At 40.4% G+C, this 26,392-nt stretch overlaps 1 protein-coding gene across 2 annotated transcripts in view; it reads left to right on the top strand.

Moving 5' to 3' along the window:
• Positions 1-26,392, top strand: part of LOC134220987 (insulin-like growth factor-binding protein complex acid labile subunit) — a 145,544-nt gene that overhangs the window by 82,589 nt on the left and 36,563 nt on the right. Inside the window, exon 1 of one of the 2 annotated variants that reach the window (XM_062700161.1) lies at positions 2,982-3,019. The exons of the other annotated variant lie outside the window; for it this stretch is intronic. The gene's annotated coding sequence lies outside the window, so the exon portion shown is untranslated. Of the gene's footprint in view, positions 1-2,981; positions 3,020-26,392 lie in introns of those variants that run through there. 2 annotated transcript variants of the gene reach the window in all.

Below are 26,392 nucleotides of genomic sequence, written 5' to 3'. Positions count from 1 at the left end.
TATTTTTTTTAAGACCAACACTGATGGGAAAGAGAACCAGAGGAGTTTACTTGTAGAGTAGTGAGTAAAAGTTTAATTTGAGAAGAGAGTCTCGCCGATTAAATTGACTTAAATCTAACTCTCTAGAATTCCCGTAATGCTGGGTAGGCACCTTTGCGTGATGCATTACGGAGTAAGATCTAAAACACTGTGCTCTAGTTCTTACTTGTTGATACTTATGAGTGATGATCGGAAGAGTATGGAACGACTATAATTTGCTTTTAAATGACTCACTGACTTTAGATGGCTTTTGCTGCTTTTGGATGGAGTCAATGGAGTAAATTATATAAACGAAACTCAATCTTAGGCTAGTTTCGAAGCCAACGACATGAATCTTCAAGCTCCAGAGTGCTCATTACTTAGGAAAGAAGCGAATACGAATTTGGTGGATCTGCCAATCCATCTGACTGATTAGAGCTTTGTGAAAAGGTGAGATACTGAAATGCCAAACGCAATGAAATCAGATCTCTGTACAAAAATGAATTCGGAACTCATAAGATGAAGCAAAAATATGTTTGAACTTCAGTACCGATGCATGGTCAAAATCAGTACTATCCCACTTTTTGTTGAAGCCGAAACTGATTGAGGGGCGTGCCTTTGAGAGTTGCCACCTCTCGAAGGGTATAAATAGCGGTACCTCAATCTAAAGAGGCTTCACATTAAGTTTGAGAAATATCTGAATAAAAACGACTATACTTCATTTCTTCTCAATATAAATGGAGCGGAAAGACATCCACTAAACAAGTGACACGGGTATACTACAAAAGCTCAATGTACTGGACGCAGTGGATCCCGAACAAAAAACCCTCTAGAATGATCTTAACAGTAAGGATAAAAATGTAAAAAATCAATTAAAATCATAGCACCAAAGATACTACTGGAACTTCCACAAAATGTGAGGACGGGATTTCTGATAATGGGGTAAACAAGTCCGGTACACTGCTCAACAACTTCAACAAGGATCAGCTCTCTCAGCTGAAGCTCTCAATTATCACTCTTTTTGAAAGTGGTAGGCATGTTTACGTACAGTCATGGACCGTGCAGAATGGAGGCGACTGTTGTGTACTGAAGAGAAGATGCCACTCCAGCCTTAGGCTGAATAAATAATAATAGAAATATTAACATTCAAAATTCTGGCTGAGTCACAAAAAACTTAGATTTTTACATTTGACGTTTCGCATTGAAAAGATATGATGCAACATGTTGGGTAGAACAGTGCATAATGCACTTTTGTCTCAACACATTGAACCACTCGCAAAATCGTTAGTTATTCATTATTAAGCTGCAACAAAGATATTGAAAAACGACATTATATTTTCACTGAAATTCAACGATTTGTGATTCTTTCGTTCTATCCGCTAAGATTAACAAACAACCATGCGTTCACTCATGCAATTGAACTATGTTTGCACCAAATCTTATCCACGATTCAATTCAAGCGTGAGTCAAATCCCACCAGACTCATGGCCCAGAGAGTCGTTTATGATTCTACTCGCAGTTTGCATCATTCCATGATTTTTACGTGTTCTTTTTTGTTTATTGCATCGCATTAACTGTCGCTTAAAACATTTAATAATAAATTTATATATAAACATAAATCACGCTTGCATTAGGTTTTGACGCTTTTTGGAGCGAAACGATACGATTCTGCGTAAAAGCGCGATGCTGTTCCTGCAGAATCGCAAGCGAGTTGGTTTGCGCTTGAGGCACGATTCTACCAACACTGGCACCATCATTGGGTCATTTCGCCTAAGGTTCATTTTAAGAACATCTTGAAAATGCTTTGTCGTAAAATTGTGACTTGTTATTTTGACTTTTGAGTAGGAAATTATTGCGATATTTGTCCAGTTTAGATCTAAAAGCATCAATCTTATTTTTCTCTTACAGGAAAAGTTTTCTTGTACCTCTTTAGTTCCTTGATGACCATTCGATAATTTTGATGACCAATTACATCAAGACTAACATTCGTCAATTCTTAAATTTTTCGTTTCACATGATACTTACTTCAAACATATTTCAATGCATCACCGGCTTGGTATCATGCTTCAGGGCACAACTCTTGAGCCTTCATATTTTGTCTAGTTCTACAGAACCAACGAAGAAAGAATCGCGTCTCTATTCATTGCTTCAATCCATTCCCGAACAATGTTCAATCTTTAAATGGTTCCATTTTTCAACTGTGTTCTCCTTTTACCCAATACATCGCATTATAATCCGAGCGCATCATCTGCAACCTCATCTCGGCGAAGAAGCAACACAAATTGTCAACGGACGAACCTTGGTCTAGTGCTCGTCTCGTTCGTTCAAGAGGGCATTGAACGAGATCCCATTCCTTGGCGGGGAGGACAATAAAGGTTTTCAATTTCTTGGAAAGATTTTCTGGTTCCCTTGATCGATTGCTTCCCAATCAGTCAATTGTGATGCGGATTTGTCTTCTACACAATGTTCAAGGACAATGGGTTTTCGGTCCGAAGAGAGCAGGAATTTGGCGCTGAAAAGGGTCTCCTGTGTGCGCATCGTGCTCATAACCGCACCATAGAAACCGGGGTCGGTTTTCGCTGGGGTGGTGCTGAGTCATTTCTTTCTTCGGTTGGAATCGGTGACCGGCGGAGGAAAATTAGATTACAGTCCTTTCTCGTGCTTTGAAAAGGGGAATTAACTCGCTCGAATGTCGGTCGACGAGAGTGAAGATTGTTGTGATGGGAATGGAGATTTGTCAAAATCGGTTTGGCTCAGGACGGAGTGAAGTGAGCCTCACCTTTGTGTGTTTGTTTAAAGGATAATTGCTTTGCGTGTTGCATCTGTCGAGCAAGAAATATTTGGATTGATTTGATGGGAATGAATTATGTTCTGTTTGATATAACAAGATTATTATTAACAATTTTCTCAACTTACACTATTTCTTTCATATCATTGTAATTTTCTCTTTCTTTTTCTTCCAGGTAAAACATAACATAACTGCTATGACCTTTGCTGATACGTAAGTTTTTATCCTCTCAATAGTTGTTAGGTTCAGTCTTATCAGATGGTGTATCAATATTCAGAATTGTATTGAAGATTTGAGATATGTCCCACGTGAATTAATGAGATCGAAACGAACGAGTTTCAAGGAACATTTCACTAATTTTTCTCGCAAAAACGTATGTTCAGAATGCAAGTAATTGAGTTAGAAATTCAACAAAACAATCTCCGGAACTCATGAACTTAGTTACCTTCTAGTTTCAAAACATCAAATGGTTAAACATTGTTCTACTCTAATTTGATGAATAAAGTTTCCTTATTATAAAGGTTCTCAAATTCTGCAAAATCCAAGTCAATCCGATTTTTTTTAAAGTAGCAGAATTAAAGCTGTCTTAGAAAACTTCTCATACAGCCGCATTTTGTTCGGCCGACGTTGCTCCTTCCACTACATTTTCCCTGACGTGTCACAACCTATCATATCAAAATTCAATTTCCAAGAAACCTTTCCACACTTCTTGAGAAAAGAAGGGTGGCATTCGCACCGCAGTGGTGGAGGTGTGATGCGTTCCCGCACACACGGAAATCCCTCTTTTTTCCGCTCTCAGGCTAACGAAAGATCCAGTAGTACATACATTCTGTCACTTCCAATGCATGGCCTGCCTCTAAGTGGAAGACGATTAACTTTTACCACCCACCACCCACCTTCCCGGTGCTAAGAGGAGCAGGTCGCTTCAAGATGCTCGAATGCTCACCCTCTCTCTCTTCCTACTGGCATTAGTTGATTGAATGTGACCTGGAAACGTTACACCGCACCGTTCGGTGTCGCCTCAGCAGCAGTCTTCAAGTACGGCGACGAGTTGCAGATGGAGACCTGCGCTTCCTCCGGAACCGAAGGAACCCAACTTTTCCAATAATTCCTTTATTTACTCGAGTCTCTCCACTAGCCCCGACAAAAGTTGGAAAATCCAAAAAGTGCCGAGATGATAAAGTTAAGCCATTTAAATCCGGACCGGGGAAAACGTTCCGGCAAACAAAGTCTTAGTTACACTCATCCCCTCATTTTGACAATGTAAGCTCGTTTCCAGGAACGCTACACCTATATGATGGTAATCGAGAACGACCGACGTCGTCTACACTGTAGAGTCTCCGATCGGAACTGCAAATGGGGAAAGCATTAGAAACAGAAGTTATCGCTTCGATTCAACGTGCGGAAAAGGGGAGAGAAAGCTTGCTTTAATCAACGTCGTCGCTTCTACTTGGAAGCTCGTATACCTGATTCGAGTTTGATAAGCGACGCTTTCGCTTTGTTTGCTTTCCTCTCGGTAACATATGGAAGTTTGCGGAATTGGTTTTCTACAGTGAAACAGAAAGTTGCCGAACGGAAAATAGGCGTTTGAGAGTTCCACTTGTGTTTACACTTTATTGGTGCTATCAGAGTTAAACTCCAGAATAATGTACTCGGCTCAGATAAGATGTGATGTCCCTGTAAAGTCCGGTCCGGAACTAGTCCAGTCGATTGAAACCACAAGGAAATACACTTGGATCGTATTCACGTCTTTATTTGTCCACGGTTTAGACATATCTGACCTGTACATGGTTTCTAGATTGCTTTGATAAAATACCTTTAGCAACAGTTCTATTTTACACATATATATTTCATACATCTATTTGCTCTGAACCCTACAGTCCCGAATGTAAGGTTCTTTTCTGGATTTGAAAAAAAATATATATTTTTTTCGTTTGAAATCAACCTTTACAAGTTTTTCAACGTACTATTCGTATGATGCCTATATGACATCTTCTGCAATGAAAAGCTAATCTGACCTTCAAATAATTTTGTTTTATCAAAGCTGTATTGATGGCTCCACTGAAAAGTTTTTCGCGTTTGTTTGTGTGGAACGATTTTGACTTGGAATTGATCCAAGGGAGTTGAGATTAACCAAAGAAGCTTAGACCCTTGTTATATTTAGTTTTCAATCTGGACTACACAACCTGCTACTGAGATTCAGTCTCGATGTTTATAGATATCTACATGGAGTGATCTTAAGGTGAAGGTGGGTTGAGTACCAAAACAAAGCTTTGAAAGTATTGGTTCAATAAAAACTGTCATATACTGTAGTAGTATTGGTGTCGTATTTATAAAAAACAAAGAATATTAGTAGGGTGGTTCAAAAACGACCCAGCACCACCACGCTCACTCGATTCCGTCCCATGCTCCGAGTGTCCTCCAAAAACCGATTTGAACAAAAACTGGTTGAGCGCAAGCCGGTTCAAGTTTATATGAAAACTAGTATGGGAAACTGAACCTTTTATTACGCTGGCTAAAGTGCCTCCCCTCCAAACGCTGGCGAAAAGAGAACCCGCATAGCTGAAAGCAACATTCCAGAGACTTCACTGAACGAAAACCGCATCGCAGGAAAGATCCATTGATTTCGTAACGCAAAAATAGCATTTTACTCACCCCCATGTCACACTTTTTGTTTGAAGCATCTGCCCCTGGTGCGATAGTGTAGACTAGACTAGACTAGAAGTATCTGCCCCTGGTGCGATAGATATCACTGACAAATTTCGGGTACATATTTTGTTGAATTGCCGTTTCACTGATGCCTCCTGAGAAGCCCAATTATCATACTAAAGATTCGCAACCTCAATTAAAATCGACTCCCAACTATTGGAACGACCATTCAATATGAATTGTCTAAGGAGTTAAAGCTCTTGAATATTTCTTCCAGTCATATGGTCTCCCCTCTCGCCATCGTCTAATGACGGAGTGCCAGAATCAGAATAATGTTAAATTCAAGCTCGCCATATCAACTGTCATACAAACCTGAAACGACCTGCGCACGGTAAGCTTCTATTCAAACCAGCCCAAACCATCGGATGACACCCAAATTAAAAATCATATTCGACTGAGCGTGGAGCAAAATTATTTTTTGAACCACCCTAGTTATTAGTTTGCTGCTGCCGGTGCCGTTGTTGACATTCGCTCCGCGATCAGGTTTTAATCGTTTTTTTCGGGCAAAAATAGCAGTTTATATTAAGTGTTCGGTTTAAACAAGTGACTGATTTCGAAAAGTGATGTTTAATTTGCATTGCATCAACTTTTCGGGCTGCTCATGTGCGGAGAAGTGAGTAAAAACTTGATTTTTTCAGTGCCCTTTGAGAAGAAGTGAAGTGCAGTGATAAACCCACCAAATCGCGAACGGCTAATAAATTGGCACGAAACTGCTGATTTAGAATATTATTCGAGCCGAAATACATAGGACTCTTTGGATAAACATGTTCATTATCACGGGAAGTGAATAAATATGCTGTGAACAGGTTAGTAAATTGAATATCAAACTTTTGTTCGAAGCTGTTCGATGAATTCGAATGTTGGTGGGAGAGGAGTGCGGGAGGTGTGGGGTTGACGCGTAGAAGGTCCGGTGCCATTTTGACTGCCATCGTGGTACTCTTCCAACTATGTCCTTAATCTTTAACGGAGAGTAGGAAAAATCACGTTCAAAAACAAGGAATATTGTTCTCTTTTTTAGGAACTTGACGGATTTTAAATTTTTTATTATTTAAAAAAATAAAATTTTGGAATATGGGGGAACTGTTCCATTTTCCATCTCACTGAACATATATTCATCTCATCGCAAAACAAAGAAATACAGCACCAATCTCGACCCTTCGTTTTGCTAGCCCGCGTGCTCACAGATAAAAAAATCACAAAAATAAGAAACAAGCCAAATTCCTTTTTATTGCTTTGTTTTTGATGGGATGGAAATAGGAGCTATGAGATGAAGTGCCAAACCGTTCCCCTACAAATTTGATAGATTTTAATCACATTAATGGCACATTATTCAGTAACTAGGCTTCACGAAGAATTCTTTTTTAGTTACGTGTCTAGGCTGCGCATATGCATTGCACATGTTTCCGAAATGGACAAATTGATACTGCAAAACCTCTTTTTGTGGCCTAAACGGAGAAGTGTAAATTGAATCAGATCGTATGAAGAGGGAGCGTTATTTTGAATTAAGGGCGTTAAAAGAGAGCTTTATTTGAAATTTTGAGCATGAGAAGAGGGAGCGCCTAAAAAAATTTTGCAATATTTTAGGTAAGCAAAGTTTGATATTTCACTTACTTTTAGTTTAAGATGTGTCTTTTACCAATTTCGGTATTAGGGCCGTCCAAATTGTTTTCATTCCAAATTGTGGAATAATTTCAAGCGTCAAAAATTCTCCGGAATTTCGTCAGAAGTAACTCAACGAATTCCCTAGGAAATTTGGGAAGTTCATCAAGAAGTTTCTCTGGATATTTCTTCGAAAGTATCTCCAGAAATTCTTCCGGAAGTTCCTCCAGATTTTCGCCCGGAAGTTTCCTTAGGATTACATCCGCAAATTTCTCTAGGATTTCGCTCGGAAGTTCCTTCAGGATTTCGTCCGAAAGTTTCTTCAGCATTTCGTCCGAAAGTTCCTCCAGGATTTCGTCCGGAAGTTCCTGCATGATTTCGTCCGGTAGTTTCTCCAGGATTTCATCCAGAAGTTTCTCCAGGAATTCATTCGGAAGTTTCTCCAGGAATTCATTCGGAAGTTTCTCCAGGATTTCGTTCGGAAGTTCTTTCAGAATTCCGTCCGGAAGTTCCTCCAGGATTTCGTCCGGAGGTTCCCCCAGGATTTCGTCCGGAAGTTCCTCCATGATTTCGTCCGGAAGTTCCTCCTTGATTTCGTCCGGAAGTTCCTCCAGGATTACGTCCGGAAGTTCCTGCAGGATGTCGTCCGGAAGTTTATTCAGGATTTTGTCCGGAAGTTTCTCCAGGATGTCATCCGGAAGTTTATTTAGGAGTTCTTCCAGAAGTTTCTCCAGGATTTCATCCGGAAGATCATTTTCATCATCATTTAATTCTCCAGGATTTCGTCCGGAAGTACCTCCAGGAATTCCTCTGAAAGTTCCTCCATAATTTCTACGGAAATTCTTCCACAAGTTCCTCTAAGAATTCTTTCCCGAAAGCCTACAAAATTTCCATCAAAATTTCTCCAGGAAGCTTCGTTAAGATTTTTTTGAAGATTTTTTTGATTTTGACTTGGAATCGATCCAAGGGAGTTGAGATTTACCAAAGAAGCTTAGACCATTGTTATATTTAGTTTTCAATTGGGACTACACAACCTGCTACCTAGATTCAGTCTCGATGTCTATAGATATCTACATGGAGTGATCTTAATCTTTATTATTTTTTCAAAAATAAGGAATACTGTTCTCTTTTTTAGGAACTTGACGGATTTTTATATAGATATAGATATAGATTGATCCGTATGGAGTTAGTAGACTACCAATAACCAATAAAACCAATACCAATAAAAAAAGGGGGCGTTATTTCGAATTTGAAGCATAAAAGGGGGCGTTAAAAGAGGTTTTACATTACTAAGTTTGTGAGAAAGAATCCACATGTCTTGGAAGACTCGAGCATTCAGCCTCCTACTCTCTGGACGGGCGTATTAGTCCCCACACCACAAGTCCACTTAAAGGTAACGTTTGCGGAAAGCCATCAGAATCCAAATACCAACCTCTAACGAGGTATTTCTGCAAATTAAATATTTGGCGAATGAACAAAATCGTTTGCTTCGTTGCAAGAGGATTAGGAGCATCCTTCTACGCTTATCGTAATCCTTCTTCCAAGCAGCTCGAAGGCCTTTTTTCAGGAAGCTCGGAGACCTCCTTTCAAGAGGGTCGGAAGCCTCCTGGGCACTTCAGAAGCCTCAAGTGGTCAGGTTGCCTCCTTTCAATAGGCTCGTAAGTCTCCTTTCAAGAGGCTCGTAAGTCTCCTTTCAAGAGGCTCGTAAGTCTCCTTTCAAGAGGCTCGTAAGTCTCCTTTCAAGTGGCTCGTAAGTCCCTTTTCAAGAGGCTCGTAAGTCTCCTTTCACGAGGATCGTAAGCACCCTTTTGATAGGCTCGGTAGGCTCCTTTCAATAGGCTCGGAAGCCTCCTTTCAAGAGGCTCGGAAGCCTCCTTTCAAGAGGCTCGGAAGCCTCCTTTCAAGAGGCTCGGAAGCCTCCTTTCAAGAGGCTCGGAAGCCTCCTTTCAAGAGGCTCGGAAGCCTCCTTTCAAGAGGCTCGGAAGCCTCCTTTCAAAAGGCTCGGAAACCTCCATTCAAAAGGCTCGGAAGCCCCCTTTCAAGAGGCTCGGAACCCTCCTTTCAAGAGGCTCAGGCCTCCTTTCAAGAGGCTCAGAAGCCTCCTTTCAAGAGGCTCAGAAGCCTCCTTTCAAGAGGCTCAGAAGCCTCCTTTCAAGAGGCTCAGAAGCCTCCTTTCAAGAGGCTCAGAGCCTCCTTTCAAGAGGCTCAGAAGCCTCCTTTCAAGAGGCTCAGAAGCCTCCTTTCAAGAGCTCAGAGCCTCCTTTCAAGAGGCTCAGAAGCCTCCTTTCAAGAGCTCAGAGCCTCCTTTCAAGAGGCTCAGAAGCCTCCTTTCAAGAGGCTCAGAAGCCTCCTTTCAAGAGGCTCAGAGCCTCCTTTCAAGAGGCTCAGGAAGCCTCCTTTCAAGAGGCTCAGAAGCCTCCTTTCAAGAGGCTCAGGAAGCCTCTTTCAAAGGGGCTCAGAAGCCTCTTTTCAAGAGGCTCAGAAGCCTCCTTTCAAGAGGCTCAGAAGCCTCCTTTCAAGAGAGCTCAGGAAGCCTCCTTTCAAGAGGCTCGGAAGCCTCCTTTCAAGAGGCTCAGAGCCTCCTTTCAAGAGGCTCAGGAAGCCTCCTTTCAAGAGGCTCGGAAGCCTCCTTGCAAGAGGCTCAGAAGCCTCCTTGCAAGAGGCTCAGAAGCCTCCTTTCAAGAGGCTCAGAAGCCTCCTTTCAAGAGGCCCCAGCCTCAGAAGCCTCCCTTTCAAGAGGCTCAGGCCTCCTTTCAAGAGGCTCAGGAAGCCTCCTTTCAAGAGGCTCAGGAAGCCTCCTTTCAAGAGGCTCAGAAGCCTCCTTTCAAGAGGCTCAGAGCCTCCTTTCAAGAGGCTCAGAAGCCTCCTTTCAAGAGGCTCGGAAGCCTCCTTTCAAGAGGCCTCAGAAGCCTCCTTTCAAGAGGCTCAGAAGCCTCCTTTCAAGAGCTCAGAGCCTCCTTTCAAGAGGCTCAGGAAGCCTCCTTTCAAGAGGCCTGGAAGCCTCCTTTCAAGAGGCTCAGAAGCCTCCTTTCAAGAGGCTCAGAAGCCTCCTTTCAAGAGGCTCAGGAAGCCTCCTTTCAAGAGCTCAGGAAGCCTCCTTTCAAGAGGCTCAGAAGCCTCCTTTCAAGAGGCTCAGAAGCCTCCTTTCAAGAGGCTCAGAGCCTCCTTTCAAGAGGCTCAGGAAGCCTCCTTTCAAGAGGCTCAGAGCCTCCTTTCAAGAGGCTCAGAAGCCTCCTTTCAAGAGGCTCAGAAGCCTCCTTTCAAGAGGCTCAGAAGCCTCCTTTCAAGAGGCTCAGAAGCCTCCTTTCAAGAGGCTCAGAAGCCTCCTTTCAAGAGGCTCAGGAAGCCTCCTTTCAAGAGGCTCAGAGCCTCCTTTCAAGAGGCTCCAGAAGCCTCCTTTCAAGAGGCTCAGAAGCCTCCTTTCAAGAGGCTCAGAGCCTCCTTTCAAGAGGCTCAGAGCCTCCTTTCAAGAGGCTCAGAAGCCTCCTTTCAAGAGGCTCAGAAGCCTCCTTTCAAGAGGCCTGGAAGCCTCCTTTCAAGAGGCTCAGAAGCCTCCTTTCAAGAGGCTCAGGCCTCCTTTCAAGAGGCTCAGAAGCCTCCTTTCAAGAGGCTCAAGCCTCCTTTCAAGAGGCTCAGAAGCCTCCTTTCAAGAGCTCAGAAGCCTCCTTTCAAGAGGCTCAGAAGCCTCCTTTCAAGAGGCTCAGAAGCCTCCTTTCAAGAGGCTCAGAAGCCTCCTTTCAAGAGGCTCAGAAGCCTCCTTTCAAGAGGCTCAGAAGCCTCCTTTCAAGAGGCTCAAGCCTCCTTCAAGAGGCTCAGAAGCCTCCTTTCAAGACGGCTCAGAGCCTCCTTTCAAGAGGCTCAGAAGCCTCCTTTCAAGAGGCTCGGAAGCCTCCTTTCAAGAGGCTCAGAGCCTCCTTTCAAGAGGCTCAGAAGCCTCCTTTCAAGAGGCTCAAGCCTCCTTTCAAGAGGCTCAGAAGCCTCCTTTCAAGAGGCTCAGAAGCCTCCTTTCAAGAGGCTCGAAGCCTCCTTTCAAGAGGCTCAGAAGCCTCCTTTCAGAGGCTCAGGAAGCCTCCTTTCAAGAGGCTCAGAAGCCTCCTTTCAAGAGGCTCAGAAGCCTCCTTTCAAGAGGCTCAGAGCCTCCTTTCAAGAGGCTCAGGCCTCCTTTCAAGAGGCTCAGAAGCCTCCTTTCAAGAGGCTCAGGCCTCCTTTCAAGAGGCTCAGGAAGCCTCCTTTCAAGAGGCTCAGAAGCCTCCTTTCAAGAGGCTCAGAGCCTCCTTTCAAGAGGCTCGGAAGCCTCCTTTCAAGAGGCTCAGAAGCCTCCTTTCAAGAGGCTCAGAAGCCTCCTTTCAAGAGGCTCAGAAGCCTCCTTTCAAGAGGCTCAGAAGCCTCCTTTCAAGAGGCTCAGAGCCTCCTTTCAAGAGGCTCAGAAGCCTCCTTTCAAGAGGCTCAGAGCCTCCTTTCAAGAGGCTCAGAAGCCTCCTTTCAAGAGGCTCAGAGCCTCCTTTCAAGAGGCTCAAGCCTCCTTTCAAGAGGCTCGGAAGCCTCCTTTCAAGAGGCTCAGAAGCCTCCTTTCAAGAACTCAGAAGCCTCCTTTCAAGAGGCTCAGAGCCTCCTTTCAAGAGGCTCAGAAGCCTCCTTTCAAGAGGCTCAGAAGCCTCCTTTCAAGAGGCTCAGAGCCTCCTTTCAAGAGCTCAGAAGCCTCCTTTCAAGAGGCTCAGAAGCCTCCTTTCAAGAGGCTCAGGAAGCCTCCTTTCAAGAGGCTCAGGAAGCCTCCTTTCAAGAGCTCAGAAGCCTCCTTTCAAGAGCTCAGGAAGCCTCCTTTCAAGAGGCTCAGAAGCCTCCTTTCAAGAGCTCAGAAGCCTCCTTTCAAGAGGCTCGGAAGCCTCCTTTCAAGAGGCTCAGAGCCTCCTTTCAAGAGGCTCAGAAGCCTCCTTTCAAGAGGCTGGAAGCCTCCTTTCAAGAGGCTCAGGCCTCCTTTCAAGAGGCTCAGAAGCCTCCTTTCAAGAGGCTCAGAGCCTCCTTTCAAGAGGCTCAGAGCCTCCTTTCAAGAGGCTCAGAAGCCTCCTTTCAAGAGGCTCAGAAGCCTCCTTTCAAGAGGCTCAGAAGCCTCCTTTCAAGAGGCTCAGAAGCCTCCTTTCAAGAGCTCAGAGCCTCCTTTCAAGAGCTCAGAAGCCTCCTTTCAAGAGGCTCAGGAAGCCTCCTTTCAAGAGGCTCGGAAGCCTCCTTTCAAGAGGCTCAGGCCTCCTTTCAAGAGGCTCAGAAGCCTCCTTTCAAGAGGCTCAGAAGCCTCCTTTCAAGAGGCTCAGGCCTCCTTTCAAGAGCTCAGAGCCTCCTTTCAAGAGGCTCAGAAGCCTCCTTTCAAGAGGCTCAGAAGCCTCCTTTCAAGAGGCTCAGAGCCTCCTTTCAAGAGCTCAGAAGCCTCCTTTCAAGAGGCTCAAGCCTCCTTTCAAGAGGCTCAAGCCTCCTTTCAAGAGGCTCAGAAGCCTCCTTTCAAGAGGCTCAGAAGCCTCCTTTCAAGAGGCTCAGAAGCCTCCTTTCAAGAGGCTCAGAAGCCTCCTTTCAAGAGGCTCAGAGCCTCCTTTCAAGAGGCTCAGGAAGCCTCCTTTCAAGAGGCTCAGAGCCTCCTTTCAAGAGGCTCAGAAGCCTCCTTTCAAGAGGCTTGGAAGCCTCCTTTCAAGAGGCTTGGAAGCCTCCTTTCAAGAGGCTTGGAAGCCTCCTTTCAAGAGGCTTGGAAGCCTCCTTTCAAGAGGCTTGGAAGCCTCCTTTCAAGAGAGAGCTCGGAAGCCTCCTTTTAAGAAGCTCGGAGCCTCTTTTAAGCAGGCTCGAAAGCCTCCTTTTAAGAGGCTCGGAAGCCTCCATTTAGGAGGCTCGAAAGCCTCCTTCCAAGAGACTTGGAAGCCTCCTTTCAAGACGTTTGGAAGCCTCCTTTCAAGAGGCTCAGGCCTCCTTTCAAGAGGCTCAGGCCTCCTTTCAAGAGGCTCAGAAGCCTCCTTTCAAGAGGCTCAGAAGCCTCCTTTCAAGAGGCTCAGAAGCCTCCTTTCAAGAGCTCAGGAAGCCTCCTTTCAAGAGGCTCAGGAAGCCTCCTTTCAAGAGGCTCAGAAGCCTCCTTTCAAGGCTCAAGCCTCCTTTCAAGAGGCTCAGAGCCTCCTTTCAAGAGGCTCAGGAAGCCTCCTTTCAAGAGGCTCAAGCCTCCTTTCAAGGCTCAGGAAGCCTCCTTTCAAGAGGCTCAGAGCCTCCTTTCAAGAGGCTCAGGAAGCCTCCTTTCAAGAGGCTCGGAAGCCTCCTTTCAAGAGCTCAGAGCCTCCTTTCAAGAGGCTCAGAAGCCTCCTTTCAAGAGGCTCAGAGCCTCCTTTCAAGAGGCTCAGGCCTCCTTTCAAGAGGCTCCAGAGCCTCCTTTCAAGAGGCTCAGAAGCCTCCTTTCAAGAGCTCAGAAGCCTCCTTTCAAGAGGCTCAGAGCCTCCTTTCAAGAGGCTCAGGAAGCCTCCTTTCAAGAGGCTCCAGGAAGCCTCCTTTCAAGAGGCTCAGAGCCTCCTTTCAAGAGGCTCAGGAAGCCTCCTTTCAAGAGGCTCAGAAGCCTCCTTTCAAGAGGCTCAGAGCCTCCTTTCAAGAGGCTCAGAAGCCTCCTTTCAAGAGGCTCAGAAGCCTCCTTTCAAGAGGCTCAAGCCTCCTTTCAAGAGGCTCAGGAAGCCTCCTTTCAAGAGGCTCAGAGCCTCCTTTCAAGAGGCTCAGGAAGCCTCCTTTCAAGAGCTCAGAAGCCTCCTTTCAAGAGGCTCAGAAGCCTCCTTTCAAGAGGCTCAGAGCCTCCTTTCAAGAGGCTCAGAAGCCTCCTTTCAAGAGGCTCAGAAGCCTCCTTTCAAGAAGCTCAGAAGCCTCCTTTCAAGAGGCTCCAGAGCCTCCTTTCAAGAGGCTCAGGAAGCTTCCTTTCAAGAGGCTCAGAAGCCTCCTTTCAAGAGGCTCAAGCCTCCTTTCAAGAGGCTCAGAAGCCTCCTTTCAAGAGGCTCAGAAGCCTCCTTTCAAGAGAGCTCAGAGCCTCCTTTCAAGAGGCTCAGAAGCCTCCTTTCAAGAGGCTCAGAAGCCTCCTTTCAAGAGGCTCAGAAGCCTCCTTTCAAGAGGCTCAGAAGCCTCCTTTCAAGAGGCTCAGAGCCTCCTTTCAAGAGGCTCGGAAGCCTCCTTTCAAGAGGCTCGGAAGCCTCCTTTCAAGAGGCTCGGAAGCCTCCTTTCAAGAGCCTCGGAAGCCTCCTTTCAGGAGGCTCGGAAGCCTCCTTTCAAGAGGCTCGGAAGCCTCCTTTCAAGAGACTCAAAGGCCTCCTTTCAAGAGGCTCAAAGCCTCCTTTCGAAAGGCTCGGAAGCCTCCTTTCAAGAGACTCAAAGGCCTCCTTTCAAGAGGCTCAAAGCCTATTTCAAAGAGGCTCGGAAGGTCCTTTCAAGAGGCTCGGAAGCCTCCTTTCAAGCAAGGCCTCCTTTCTAGAGGCTCAAAGGCCTCCTTTCAAGAGACTCGAAGGCCTTCTTTCAAGAGGCTCAAATGCCTCCTTTCAAGAGGCTCAAAATCCTCCTTTCAAGAGGCTTAAAAAGGCTTTCAAGAGGCTCGTAGGCCTCCTTTCAAGAGGCTCAAAGGCCTCCTTTCAAGAGGCTCAAAGCCTCTTTCCAAGAGGCTCGAAAGGTCCTTTCAAGAGGCTCTGAAGGCTCCTTTCAAGAGGCTTGGAAAACTTCTGTTTTTAGAAAGTTGCCTGTTCTTTAAAAAGTTGCTTAATTTATTTTCCTAGTACTTCCATCCAAATTGTGCCCCTGGAAACTTTTCCCCAAATACTCCTGCCTTCTCTTCCTCGAGTTTCTACAGGAGTTTCAAGAATATTTCTCTAAATTCCTAAAATCCTAAAAATCTAAATTCTCTAAATTCTCTAAATAAGATTCTCCAATAAATTGCTTCGGAAAATTATTTTGAAATTCCCGAGAAAATCTTTAAGGGATACTCATAAAAAATCCTCTTGAAACTGCTCCGGTTTATCCTTCCAGACGGAATCCACGATGAATTTTTTTTTCATGAATTCTTCAAGATTTCATGAATCAAGTTTATCTTAAAGGATCTATTTAAGAAGTTCCTGAAGGAATTCCCGAAGGAATTTCTGGTTCAAATCCTTATTATTTTCTCTGATTATTTTCTCAATGGACTTCCCGGAGTTATTCTCAACAAAAAATCTGAAAGAGTTAGAGATATTTGAAAAGGAAATCCGGGTTGAATATCAAAAAGTGCTGAGATTTCGGCGAAAAAAAAGTGTGTACTGGTTTAATAAACCTTCAATAGCCAAAACTTTCAATAAACATTGCCATACGGCGGCGCGTCAATTCATTTTTGGCCGCGGCGTGAGAAAAACACCGGCGTGGCGCGGCGCTAGTTCATTTAGCTTTGGATTCCGTGAGGCTTGTCCGTTAATCTATTTGTTTAGTTTTAGAGCAGTTTGGCTTGAACCGACAGGAGGTTCACTTGAATTGAAAAGAACCAAAACTTTTGGCAGACGGTTTGCTTGCGAATCACTTGGACCTTCGCCTTGGTACCTATCTTCTACTCTGAAGTTCTTATAATATTTTTCGAACCTCCGGCAAGGATGAAAATTCTCACATAAAGAATACAAAAACTACATTCTTTGGCCTACCAAAAACGCTTCTAACTCACGAACCTACTGCTACGTTTTTTTGAACTCTTGTTGGTTTGTTCTTTATTATGTGACAGATGCAGAGCAAAAACAAAAAGTATGGCACAATTTTGTTCGCGGGCACCGATGGCAGTCTCGAGTTTTAGTGTTTTCTTCCTCATAGGAATCAATTTCATTTCAAATAGACAATAAACAAATGTAGGGGAATTGTAAGTAAATCAACAAAAAATTGTAATTTGAACATCAACAATTCTATCCCGACTTGATGTGTCGATGTTACCCGCTTGAAAATGGACTGTTCGCGCTTTCATCACAAATCGAATTCGAGTTCTATCGAGAAATATTGTCGTGAAACCGCATGGACTGATGCATCAAGGGCCAAATTATGCTTGTATGAATTTCAAGATTGGAAAATTGCTTCATAGAATGAGGAGCTGGAAAGTAGCTTACGGTACAGGTTTTACCCACTTTTCCCCACATTCGTGGGAAATCGTTTTCGTATGCAGTAAAATGCCGTTTTGCAAATTAACACGAATGACTCACGAAGCTTCATGAACATTTTTTCGGTATCTGATAATCTGCTTTCTGTGTAAGAAAGAAATAAATATTTTTTTTCATTTTCCTTAATCTTCGTATTTCATGGGTCCCAATTTTTAGTTACTTGGTTTTCTCATTAGAATTTTAAACGATTGATTAAAGGATTTCTCTGCATGACATTATAATAACTGGTGTCTTGTGTAATAAAGTCTTACATCTTAGTGCTCATTTTTGGACGAAACACATGTGGCCCTCAAAAGTTATCATCTTCCTTCAGAAGTTCTAATATTTCACAAAATATCTGATCATTGATTAGGAAAATTTAACAATAAAAATGGTACATATAAAAGCTATTACTGCCGAAATGGATCTTCTTTCTATTGATAAAATATATTCCTCCACAGCCATAACATCAATTGCAACTGTATACCGCTAGCTACCACAAAAAGTACAAAAAGGGGTCGGTACACAAGAATTTTCATCCGATTCCCCCAACAACGTTTAGCCACTGTTCCCCTTATTTTTCAAAAAGAGTTGCCTTTGGCAGTGCTACTCGTTTTGAAGTTGATAAAACACCGTAACCCCCACCTTCTTCAAGAACAGCTCGACAATATGAATCACGCGAAAACGTTTCCTTTTCCTTGCCATCGCCAAACCAGAACAACGAAACAGGACGACCGTTTACCCAGCAGTCCCTGTCGAAAACGTCCCGGTGCCCGCCAGCACATCCACCATTTAGCAAGCCACGGCGGATCCACCCACCACGGATTCGGAATCAAAGGCATCATCGCATCGGAAGGTTTTAAAGGGAAAATCTAATTTATGTTTATTTGCTCACGAACAAGCTCCACCACTGCGCTGCTGCTGCTGCTGATGTACAAGCTGCTGGCTGGAAGCTTGGCAGCAGGATAGAGCGCGCGCGCGGTTAGTTTTGAAGCCGGGGCCGGGATCTACCACCCCGGGGATACAACCAGGACCAGGCCGGAATGGAGAAAACTTTCCACTCGCAATTGCTCGACTCGATAATGCAATTAGCTGGCTGCCACCGCTGTTGTTGCTGTTGTACCACCCAGAGGTTCACTTGGCTTGGGTGGATGTGCAATTGCTAGTCGATTCGTGACGGGGAAGTAGATTTGCTTTGTTTCAGTGCGGTCTGGGTGTGTGTGTGGAGTCTTTATTTTATATTGAGTTCAAATTTGGTGTGAAAAGCATTTTTGCCGGTGGAAAATCGGGCGCAGATGGCGCGAGGAGACCAGTGGAACGGGGATGAATAAATAACTGACAGACAGCAGAATTAGCTGGAAGTTTGGAAATTTTGAAGTTTAGCTAGTGGCACGAGCATGACTTGAATGTGAAATCAGTGCCAGGGTGACAACCGTCGACGAGCGGAATTATATATTTTGACATAACCGTTGTCACACTAAGACGGTTCTAACCTGATTGTGCTTCATAAAATTACTATTAAGCGAAAATGTTTATCACCATTAAAGACAAAGGAAAAACTGTTTCAAACGGTTGCTCTATAGTTACAAAAATACGATAGGCGTAGATGTAACTAATTGTGTTGCCTTATAGCAAATATAATTCAAAATAATCAATCTCTGATGTTATCAATCATGGCAGATGCTATCAAAGTTCCTGACGGTTCAGGTGTGGAAGAAAGTCTCTTTATCTATTTCAACAAGGTTTCTGCGAACGTGACTTCGATATTTCTGCAGAAGCATCGTTTGTCTTCAGTTGCTGAAGCAGACAAGCACGTATCGGCCTACCGCATTTAATAAATAAAAGTTCCTTCTTGCAAGTGCTCTTAAAAATGGCGTCGGCGGGGTGTTTTTATTTATCCCGAGCAAAGGAGAATAACTGATTGATAATAAATCTTGTTATCTGGTTATCAAAAAATTGATAACCGGATTTGTTATCATTTTGGTTGAATTAACAGCCAACATAACAAAAAGGATAACATAATTTTGTTCTTTGGATATCTCAATGATATCTATTTCAGTTATCTGTGATATCATGTTGATAACACTTCATGTTATACATGTAATTCTGTTCGATAACAAATTAAGTTATCATTTTGTTATCATCCAGCACTGTTTTATCGACCAAAATAGTGAATTCTTCTTTGCCGACATCATTTGGCATTAGAAAAAAATGTTTGACTATTTTTTATATAACACCACTTATTGACGTCGGCGGGAATCGAACTCCAGTCGAGTGATTGCAAGTCGTTACCTCTAGCCATATGACCAAATCGACTTCTGAAAGTAGTAGTTTGAATGAGCTAGCCTTCCTTAGCTTTGACCTTCTTCCGTTTTGGTCACACCATCTATAGAAAACTTGTAAATAAAGATCAGCTGTTGGTGCCGTTAGTAGTAAGCTGGAGAACATCAGAATCAGGTGGTGTGGCAGAGCTATTCAAATGCCAATGAATTTCTGTTAGAATTCTGTAAGTATCATTATGTACAGTTTTATTTGATTGAGTAGATAAACAACATACTCGGTGAGAATGATTCCATATTTCTATACTCTATTCTATTTATTCAGACTAAGGCCGGAGTGCAGTACATAAAAGTTGGCTCCATTCAGCACGGTCCATGGCCATGGCCACACGTCGCCATCCACGCAGTCTACGGAGGGTTCGCAAATCGTCTTTTACCTGATCGAAGAATCACCTCGCTTTTCACTGAAATTCTGGCTACGCAGATGGCTACGCAAAAGGCTGGCTTACCGCAGTTGTCCAATTTTCGCGGTGTAAACGTACCAACAGCTGATACAACTCGTGATTCATTCGCCTCATACACGTACCGTCCGTTATCCGCACCCCACTATAAATGGTATGCTGCATATCTTTACCCTATAAATCATTAATAGGAATACTTAGCATGGATCGGAACCTTAATCGTCCTTTAGAGGACATTTGCAAACAGTGATACATTGATGCTGTAGTAATTATGCAAGGTAATGGATTAGTCTGTACAGTCTAGTCTTGAATAATTTGATAGGATGTGTAAATTATTCTCCTATCGAATTTCGAAATCTTGACATTTTTATTTATGAAGAATAGGCTTTTAAAAGGAAAAGAATTGCGTAACTATTTACATTCAACATATCTGGTACATTCTCTTTTATTTTCATAAAATTTGTTCAGTTCTTTTATTATTAAAATTTATGAACTACAATACAATAATTACATAAATTAGAATACCACATGTAGCTCACTCCATGAAAAATACACGTGGTATGAAATATGTAATAAAGTGAGTTTTAAAAGAACATTGACACAATTTTCGTTTTGCTCCAAACTAGTTGGTATAATACAATTTCTAACATCATGAACAAAAGTATTACATTTTTCACTATTTTAAGTTTATAATGCCTTATCAGAGCATCGTTTATACTACCGACATATTGTGATGATACCATGGATTAAATTTTAACCTGGCTAAATAGTTACATTTTTAAAGTATTCAAATACGTGCTTTGCCAAAAAAATGAAGAAGTAATGTTTTTATAATATTGAAATTCAAGATATCAAAATATGCAAAACTGACGACTTTGGCAGTATTGTATGTATTACAAAGGTGTATGATCACCTGGTCTGAAACTCGTTTACCAATTATTGTATCATTAGAAGAATGTGCACGCTAAAATATAACACGAAAGTTTAGATAGTTGAAAGAAATCAACCATTATTGGCTAACTATGGATATTATTGCTGCAAATATTTTCTTCTCACTTGACCACATTCAACGGCCACTGGCCACTAAATAACTGGAATGACTTTTCTACCAGAACATTAATACTTTTAGAGAAATATTATCTTGTGTAAATGAATCATAAGAATATTTAAAAAAAATGTAGCACACACAATTTCACTCCAACATGTTCAGTTACAAAATGTTCATTTACAACACGCCAAAGTGAAAGGAAAGGCATGCATTGTACAATTATTTCAAGAGAAACAAAGATCGTAGGAGCGTTCACCGTGTAAAACCATTTTAAGCGTAAAAATGTTTCGAAAACTATCATATGAATTTTTTGGTCTCATGAGCCTCTGGAAAATCAATGTGGCAGCCGTCCAACAATTAAATTACTGCTAGCAAGTATAAGCTACGCCGCTACGCTTTTATATAGAAATTAGTATTATTGAAAAAAATAGAGAATAGAATGCTTGGTTCGATGTTTGAATAATGCGTTGTTTCTAAAACTAGTTAATTTGTATTGATAACAAAATTTGTTATTATTCAGTTATCAATTAATCACATGAATGATAACTAAATATCAAAATGATAATAACGATAACTTAGTGTGTTATCAGTTTGATATCATTTCAGTTATCTGCCTTTGCTCGGGATACCTCACATGACAACAATTGCTAGTTGATGCTGATGCTAACATTTACATTAAAAAAGTGATATTGTGTTGCACCTAAACTCCTCTTTCTATGCATGGAGGTGTGGTGGAGGCGCGTGGTAAATCGTAGGCTATTATCCCGAATATGATTTGTCTCGCAAAATTCAATTGTAGACAATTTCAGTTGTTTATGTCTTTCAATATTTCTATTTTTATTTTGATACTATTTTTATTTAAACCTAGACCGTGGTTGAGGTAGGTGTATGGAATATCTATCTCACCCACGATTAATCTACCAAAAATGGCTACCAAAATTGATGAATTTTAATTTTTCTCTGTATATTATTAAACTGATCCAAAATTATATCAGATCGCTCACTGCAGGTAAACTATTAGAACTCAAAATCTGATAGATTACCTATAAGAGCTGGTGTTCCCCAAGGCCCATATTGTATAAAATTTTTTCTTCTGACTTACCTGTTTTACCACCAAAAATCGAAAATCTTTGTTTGCAGATGACACGGGTCTTTCAGCCAAAGGACGAAGCCTTCGTGTCATTTGTAATAGATTGCAAACAAGTTTGGATATTTTTTCCACATACTTGCAAAAATGGAAAATTTCCCCGAATACTTCCAAAACTCAGCTTATAACTTTTCCAAATATGCCGAGAGATTCATATTTGAAACCTTTTAGCAGACATATTGTCACAATGAATCTGGTTCCAATTTATGTGTCTAGCGAAGCCAAATATTTAGGACTTCTGTTAGACCAAAAATTAACTTTTAAAAATCACATTGAAACCCTTCAAGCCAAATGTAACAAATATAGTAAGTGTTTATATCCACTTATAAACAGAAAATCAAAATTTTGTCTTAATAACACAGTTTTAATTTACAAACAAATGTTTAGACCATGTGATGTGAAAATGGGCAAGGTTAAGTAAATCATGAAAAACTAAAAATAGCATTCGTATGGAAATTTTTCATGAGCAGTTCACAACACACGCATTGTCCAATAAAATAATTTCCAATTTTTCAAAATGTTTGTATTATTAGAAGTCTGATTGGGCTTTTGATGGTTCTGGAAATAGAATTGATGCGCAAACCCATCAATTTACAGCTTCAAACAAATTTCGGTTCCTGAAGATTTATTTCATTAAACTTATTGGTGACAATGTAGCCGTTCAATTTCACTTATTTGTCAATTGTTGATTCTAGACAAGAACACAAGTGGATCGCAATATGATTCACTTGCGTTCTGTCTCTTCATCAAGTATTTGTGTACATATAAAATTCTTTCAGAATTGTTCTTGTGTTTCAGATTTTCTTTTAAAGGACAAGCTTCCCGGACTCCAAAACTAAATTCACTCACATTTTCAAGGGCCATTCAATATGGGAACAATGCACAATTGTTATTTTTATTATTCCACCTTTTCTGTGTCGCCTCATGCGTGAAATATGTCCTTAAAAGATGTTTATTAGGGTGCCAATGGAATGTATGGGAAAAAATTTGTCATCGAATTTCAAAAAACGCTCACAAGTTTCATTACCCCAAAATATGCAAAATTTGAGCTCAATCGGACATGATTTAGGGGTGCCTAAAATTCATCAAAGTTTTGAAATTTTTACCCATGAAAATTTACCCAAGGGGGACCAAAGGAAAAGTCGAAAATCGAATTTTTGTTTTTGATGCCAAATGACTTAAAAATGCATGAAACGTCGAGATCTGATGTTATTAAAAAAAATAAAAAAATAAATCGATTTTTTCTTTTAGAACATTTTTGGGACTTTTCAGATGATGAAAAAAATTTTCATCGAATTTTAACACCGGACGATACGCAAACGTTTTCGTAGCCAAAAATATTCCCTTATGCAAAATTTGAGCTAAATCGGACATGATTTAGGGGTGCTCAAAATAATTGAAAATTCAAAACTTATTTTTTTTTCTCACAAGGGGGAAATTTTTGATGCCAAAAGACTCAAAACGCATGAAACATTGAGAATACATTTTTTAAACTTCGAACTTTGGAACTTCGAAAAAAAAATCGTCGAATTTAAAAACCGGACGTTACGCAAATATTTCCTAAGCCCTAAAATATGCTCCTATGCTAAATTTGAGCTCCATCGGACATGATTTAGGGGTGCTCAAAATCTTGTTATCAAAGTTTTGATTTTTAACTTTGAAGACTTTTGAGATCAGATTTACGGTGAACATTTTTGGATTGCTAGGCAATATTTATTAAACTGAGGTTTATTTTAACGCGGTACCGCATGAATTCAAAACACAACGTGTAAAGATCAAGCTACAAAAAAAATCAAAATTTTGATTTTTTTTTCAAGAGTGCGAGAGAACCGTAACGCGCATGAGGCTGAAACAATTTCTGGATCATTTGCTTACTTATGCTGGATAATCGACTTAAATTTCAGCACTGTGTGTGTCCAAACTAACCCCCACTGTCTGGCAGGGATGTCATGGAAGAAAGCTGTCTGTATTACATAATTCAACAGTCAGATTTAATCCGGGAGTTAGAAAGTGCTAGCTCTATTGCAGCTCCAGTGACCCGTTTCAGATTGCCAGGTATTTCATGACCAAGGTCACTTTTGCTTACAATAAGCCCCGCCTGTTTATGCTACCATTATCAATTGGATAATTGACCCATAAACAAACTTCTGGATTCTCTAATCCAGCGCACATTTAGTTTTGTTATTGGAAACAATTTAAAAACATATTGAAACAATCTCACCAAATATAGAATAATCATCGGATTCCGGAATTCTGTGATGCGGTTCCCCACCGCATATGTGTATTCTGTCTCCTGGCCGCAGCAGGAGCCCCAAACACAGTCTTATATAGCAGTAAAAGCAGCAAATATTTGCGGCGTCTAGAACCAGATCAGCCCCACGATTCACTTGTTTCACACGTGCACTTGTGCACTTTTAAAATTAATTACTTTTTCACTTTCAACTAAATGTAAAAATCTGGCAAAGTTTTGACGGAACAAAAATTTACGCGTCAGCACTGAACGAAATTTATTGAGATTTAGGCTTTTTGAATTGGGAATAATAAACAGGTAGTGAATATAAAATTCGTCACGGGATTTTTAGAAGTCTCAGATACCCATAGTGTTACATGTCAGCTAAACTTTTGTGCACACACATACACAGCTGAGCAAATGTCTGTCTGTCCGTGTGTATGTGTGAGCACTAAATTAGAAGAAAAACATTAGCCAACTCGTTCAAATCCTTGTTGATCACTTTTGTATTTGCATATTTAATGGAATGGATTAATGAACAGATTCCATTGGCCTTGCGAAATTTGAGCAAAACGTAGATTAATTTTAAAGGAAGCTTGACGTGGGGTCAACATTGTGTCCAACAATCAGAAACAAACAAAATAAACCGCATAAGAGGTAATAAGAGTAATCGTGGAGAAGATTTTCAGTTCGGTTCTATGGGAAAGTGGACGTAAGAAACAACACCTTAAGACGACAGATTCGAAGAATGGTCAAATATCGCAAACAGTTTAAGAAACGTTGAAAAGTTTTCGACGATTACGTATGGTTCCGTGAAAAATTCTCTGGCAGTTTGGGGGTTAGGGACTTAGCATCCGGAGGCTGATTGTTCGCCGCCGATCAATATATTTTTTTTATTCTATTTTATTTGTCGTCAATCAAATGGAGACCAATTATACTTAGTACAATAAATGCTTATTGTCTAGTCATGGTGTACATGGTGCAAATTATCCGTACAGATTTTGACAGTTTGCTTGTACAGAGCAACAACAGACAATAACGGTACCCGTAACGCTGGGTAGACACCTTTACGTGGTGTGTTACGGGGTAAGTTCTACCATGGTCACATTGCCAGCTACAGGCACATCCTGACCCAACGAATACCTTCCCAATATCCAACTCCGTGATACTTTTTCCTTCTCTCCCTGGTAACGGTACAGATAAGCGTGGCCAGGAATAGTTATTCTAATGATTTTGTCATTTTTGTCATAGATTGAAATTGAGGACTACACCCACCTTAATTTCTGATAGCAATCTAGACAGAGATTTCAAAAGAAACATGAGTATCACTAGTTTCCGGTCTACGAAATGATTTATAGTAATTTATTTATTTTCCATATTTCATTATAACTAATTTTTCATATTTCATATTATATTTATTTTTCATATTTTTACATTTTAATTTTTTAAGTTTTCATATTTTTATAATTTTATATTTTTAAATTTTTATTATTTTTTTAGTTACGTATTTTACATTTTCCTAATCTTACACTTTCATGTTTTATTATTTTTGTGTCTTAAAATTTTCATATTATTTTGTTTTTATATTTTCATATTTTCAAATTTCTTTAAATTTTACATTACACTTTCTTATTTGAAATTTTATGTTTTAATATTTTTAAACTATTATATTTAATATTTTTGTATTTTCAGATTTATATAATTTCATGTTATTTATTATGTAATTTCATATTATAATATTTTTATATTATCATATTTTCCATATTCTTATATTTTTCCTTTTTTTTAACTTTTATATGCTCACATTATGATGCATTTATATTTTTATATTCTCATACTTTCACATTTGTTATACTTGTATATGTTCATATTTTTATACTTTTGTATTTTTAAATTTAAAATTCCATATTTTAATCTTTTGTATATCCATATATGTGTTTTTTCAATTTTCATGTTATCATATTTTCATATTGTTATAATTTCTAATATTTAATTTACATTTTTTGTCTTTCTTATATCATTATATTTTAATGTTGTTATCATTTAATTTGCATATTCACATATTTCTATATTTTCATGTTTCCGGTATTTTTATATTTTTATTATTTAATTTTTTAAAACATTTATATTTCCATGTTATATATTTTTGTGTTTCAATATTTTTATATTATCTTATTTTCAGCTCTTCACATTGTCATATTTTCAAAATTTTATTCTTTAATATCATTTTTTATATTTTCAAATTTTCAATATTTTCATATTTTCATGTTTTTATGCTTTTTTGTACTAATATTTTTGTATCTTCATTTTTATTTCATGTTTTCATATTTTTTTATTTTCGTATAGCAATTTTAATTCTTTTATATTATAAAATTTTCATATTTTCATGCATTTATATATTTATATTATTGTATTATGTACCTTCATATTTTCATGATTAAACATTTTCATAGCCCACTACAAAACATCCCAGGAAGGAAAGCTTCACAACCTACTATGTAACCTTTATGCAGACGACTTCCTGGCACATGACCTGCTATCTGATACTCATAACATTCTAAATAATAATTAAATTCTTTACAATTTCCAGCTTCTTCTTCAAGAGATGTATGTACATCCCGAGTTAACTTCGGCTCCCAGTTGATGTTAAATTCTACAAATATATATAAAATTTAATATAATTTCTTATTATAATGTTATTGATTTCACTACATATTTATATACATACAACTACCAAAATAAGAACTTAAAAAGAACGCGGTGCGTATGGTACGGTATGTCCACGCATCCTTCAACCCCTGTAGATTCGTGATATGTATCACGTTGAAGTGACTACTTGAACACGATACATCTTGAAGAATCATCTCTGCGGCAAACACAACGCAGTGGGCCTGGCCGCTTTGAAGTTTATGTCATACCACTGGTATGCTGTGAGCCTCAATATTGACAAGAAAAATTATTGGGCGTCGTCTAACTCAATGA

Source organism: Armigeres subalbatus, chromosome 3 (assembly GCF_024139115.2).
Source record: "Armigeres subalbatus isolate Guangzhou_Male chromosome 3, GZ_Asu_2, whole genome shotgun sequence".
In the NCBI taxonomy this organism is placed as follows: Eukaryota; Metazoa; Arthropoda; class Insecta; order Diptera; family Culicidae; genus Armigeres; species Armigeres subalbatus.
Note: the sequence above shows the minus strand (reverse complement) of the source record. Positions and strands in the feature narration are given on the sequence as shown.